Raw genomic sequence first — 4,286 nt, forward strand, 5'->3', positions numbered from 1 at the left:
GGATTATGTCGCAACACCTAGAAGTGGTGGTAACATGTGCAATTGCCACGTTCACTGTGTCATTGCTATAAGGTGTAGCCTTAATTGCTACGTGGATTGTTCATTGCTATAGGATATATTACCACAGAAAATATGGTTGCCAATAATCAGTTTTACAACGCTTTTGGTTTGGTACCACCGGACAATATTGCAATGCCGTTAATTAATTAGAAACTCAATAGACATCAACAAAGCATTTGAATAAAGCCATTAAACCAAAATATGATTTGTTTTGTTCACATATAAAATTAAATGATCCAATATCAAACTCAAGCTAGACACACAATATTCAAACCATCCCACAATAAAGATATTCAACACATTTGTTCTGAAACATCTAAAATGCCTACACTAGTGAAGCTTGGCTTGGCATGATTTGGACCATCCCATCACTCGTGCGCTCCACTCAAACTCCACTTTCGCCCTGAAAAAGAAAGAACATTGACATTTGGCATAGGCATCAGTTTTTCAGTGCAGTGACATTACAAATCACATGTTCATAAGGATATGTAATTGTCATAGAAAAAATGAAGCTATAAATAAGGTAACACAATGAAAACTAGATCATGTGTACTGAACTAAATTGTGAAATGTAAACCTCAACTTACAGATATGGATAACACAACATGTACAGAATCTGCCAAATGATATCAAAAGGTGACTATAAAATCTATTGTTAGCATACAATTACTGATACTGTGGTTTTTAATTTTTAAGTGCATCATGACAAGGAGTACAAAGACAGAACATTGCTTGATCAAAAGGATCATTTTTAGGTGATACTATGGTTTTACAAGGATCATAGATCGGCAGTATAACTGAGGTGATCTATAGCAACTAACAACCAAATGTTACTTCAGAGCAGAGCTTGTGATTCCTCTTAATTATATTCATAGTGCGTGGGAGTAGAGATTCAGATTAGCGGTGCACTATACTCATCAAGACTACCAATGAAGCTACACGGCAACACAATAGAACCACTGTGAAGTGTCATAGACACTACCCACTTTGACTGATCCTAGAAACACAGATGAAAAACAAATCCAAAGAATAGCATGAAGCAATTGCAGATCGAGTCCTCACCACTCAAGGTTGCACTAGTGGTGGAACTCATGCTCTTGGACACCTGGCGGAGGCAGGAAGAGGGTCAAGAAGCCGGAGCCGCTTCCACGAACAATACCTGCAACACAATTATCAAAATAAATAAAAAAGAAAAAAGCTTTCAACACAAACCATCGTCCTACAGGATCTGAATTTGATTAAATATGCAGATGGAACACATGCTTCTACCATCCATCAATCTCTCAAATTCTAAGAAGCATATAACTGTGTACTTACTATATTCATATTTTAGACTTTCCGAATTAAGAACCTAAGTGCTAGAGCTAACAGCCTAAGTGCCTAATACAATAATACACACAGACACACACCTAACATGAATAAAGTGATTTAACAAATGCATCATGTATCAGTCTGGCATTAGCAAGCAATCCAATCTCTATCTGTGTTCTTTACAAGAGCAACACATTATTTAGTTCTGAAGAACAAAGCACGTGTTGATTCCTAGAGAGGAGGATGGAGCACTAGTACTAGACTACTAGTACACACATGCTGGAGCATATCTGAGTTGATTTCTAGAGAAGATATAGAGCATTAGTACTAGTCTGTACATGCTGGAGCACATAACAATTAACAATTGACAAATGTCAGCTCCTTAACATGTTATCAGCTCAGTTTAGTAGCATGTAACATCACATGAGTGCATAAATTCAGGATACATCATGTCTAAATAACACTGGTCATCACATAACTAAAAAAATAGACCGAAGACAAATTAGTTCATATGCAAAAGCACCTATTGATGTCAAGGCGTCAAGTTCTCAGTTGAGTTCTCAGTTTCTAACAAGACTCAGTCACACTCACATGTCAGGTCATCGCAGTAAGAGTCACAAGCAAAAGCATAAGGCAAAGATCAGCTAACCCCACCTGCTAGCCATGCAAAACTGAAATTCAGCAGCTCGGTCTGTAACTGTAAGTGACTGGATATTGTTCTCCCACTCCTCATCCCCTACAATTTAGCAGCTCAGACGACATCCTGCAACTGTAAATGAGCAAACTATAGATAGTGAGAAAACAACAGCAGACCAAATTAGCCGGTCAGGCAACAATTTCACAACTATAAATGGTTGAATGTATTTGTCAAATTGATAGTTTGACACTATGATTGATTTGGCAATTTGAGAAGGCCAAGATTGTAATTGCATATGTAAATTAAGTATGTCAACTTTGATTAATTGCTCAATATCGCAAAAGAATGTCAATTCAGTATGCTTAGCTCTTTTGCCATCTTTTTGAATGGGAGACAAGAATAGCTTTCTTTTGCATAAAGAGTGAATATAGCATGTCAATGCCATTATATGCATTTAAGCCCTACAGTTTGATTAGTTCAGGAAAAAAACAAATTACCTTGCCCACTGTTAAGCCTATTTGCTGATTGGTTCTATCTATCTATGCTAGAATTGTTGGATGCAAACCTGTAGTACTATAGGTCATCAGGTAGTGGCATATTAGCTCCTACTACATTACTAGAAAACACCAATATCTGCCTAGGTGAAAGGTTGCAACATTCGGTACTCTCATCACAAACTGAATTCAACATCCAGTCAAAATGTTCAGTGAACTCCAGATGCACCTACCCTGCTGCCTGGCTGCCCCTACATCGGCTTCTCAAGGTACTGTTCCTAGCATCATAAAAAAAAGTCTAGAAGCACTGGTGCGCTCTCCGTGTAAATTTATTATCCTATCTAATCTATCAAGCAAATATCAAGTCTCAATTGACTAGAGCAGTACTATCTGGAGACCTGGGTCGTGGCAGTTTGGCCCCTACCTCCCTGCGTAGCCCCTGGGTGACGGCGCGGGTGCCGGATGCTGAGGCTTCGGCGCCAGGCGCGGGTGGTGTCATCTCTCTGCAGGCGGCGCTGGTGAGTCGCGCTACTCGCAGAGGAACGGCTCGCGCTGCATGCCTGCGCTACCTCGCTTGGAGCGCGGCGCCGACATGTGACTGACCAGATGCGAAGACGACGACGGCACCACGTCGGGCCTGTACCTGCAGCACAAGGGCACGGCCGCGGGGGCTGGCAGCTTGCGCGGATGCCGGCGGACCTCCGTGGCCTCTAGCCCTGGAGCGTGGCGCCGCCTGAAGAGGAAGAGAGAGTGGAAGAGGAACAACGGAACTGAGCGGCGGCGGCTGGGTGAGACCGTGAATAGCTGAATGGGTTTTTAGGGTTAGGCTGCCGCGGGATTTACGAGTCCTCGGTCTGGCCTATCTGGCGTCGCGCGCAGGGGCTAAAATTGTGGCGGGCTAATTTTAAACCCATGAAATTTTTCATAAGCACGTGTATTTTAAAATTCCACTAAAATAAATATGTATTTCAAAATGTAAAGTAATTCGAATAAATTCGTAGAGGCATATTGAAATTCTAAAAAAGTTACTTTAGTGCCAACAAATTAAACTATTTTCATGATTAAACATACCAAATTATTTTTTTATTGAAACTTGTTTGATGTTCCTGATGAAACATACCAACTAATCACCTTCAATCTTAGAAGAGGAGTGGGACTTGACTATAATCACATGCTTATGAAAAAAGCAACCCGTTATCTCAATTTAGTTTTTTATTGAAACTTGTTTACTGAATTTGGTATGTTTTTATAAATTCATATAAAATTTACTACTAATCACCTTAAATTTTGCTAGAGAGAGTTCGCCACATAAGCTATATAAAAGCTCAAACCGAAAGATTCAGATAGGAGTGAGGAATGGACCAGCGAGATTATGTGCTATGAAATAAATAAACAATAAAAAAATGAATAATCATGTGCTATGAAATGAATAAACAATAAAACAAAATGTTATCCCAATTTGATTTTTAATTCAAGCTTGATTATAGATTATATAAGAATGTATTTTTGAGTTTTTGTCCAACATCATGTACGATGTTTAGCTAAAAACAACGAAGAACTTGTCCACTACTTGGGTGGTAGAAAACAAGCCTTATAAAAAAGAACCAGTAACAAAATTTAATATCCAAAAGAATATCATCAATGGATAGATCATTATTTTAGAAAACATTGAGAAAATAATCATCTCATTTTAATCTTTTATGAGGGAGAAAGACTAGTTACAAGTTTTATTTTTAGACTAAATAGAGATGTGGAATTAGAATTTGAGTGTAGAATCCTACTAT

The 4,286-nt window shown here is 38.8% G+C and overlaps 1 long non-coding RNA gene across 1 annotated transcript; it reads right to left on the reverse strand.

Moving 5' to 3' along the window:
- Positions 1 to 240: 240 nt before the first annotated feature.
- Positions 241 to 3,352, reverse strand: LOC136473505 (uncharacterized). Its single transcript, XR_010762646.1, has 3 exons — positions 2,927 to 3,352; positions 1,123 to 2,140; positions 241 to 463 (listed from the first exon to the last, which is right to left on the reverse strand). It is a non-coding gene; the product is annotated as an uncharacterized lncRNA (long non-coding RNA).
- Between the last annotated feature and the right edge of the window lie 934 nt (positions 3,353 to 4,286).

The sequence above is a fragment of the Miscanthus floridulus genome, chromosome 8, assembly GCF_019320115.1.
Source record: "Miscanthus floridulus cultivar M001 chromosome 8, ASM1932011v1, whole genome shotgun sequence".
Classification (NCBI taxonomy): Eukaryota; Viridiplantae; Streptophyta; class Magnoliopsida; order Poales; family Poaceae; genus Miscanthus; species Miscanthus floridulus.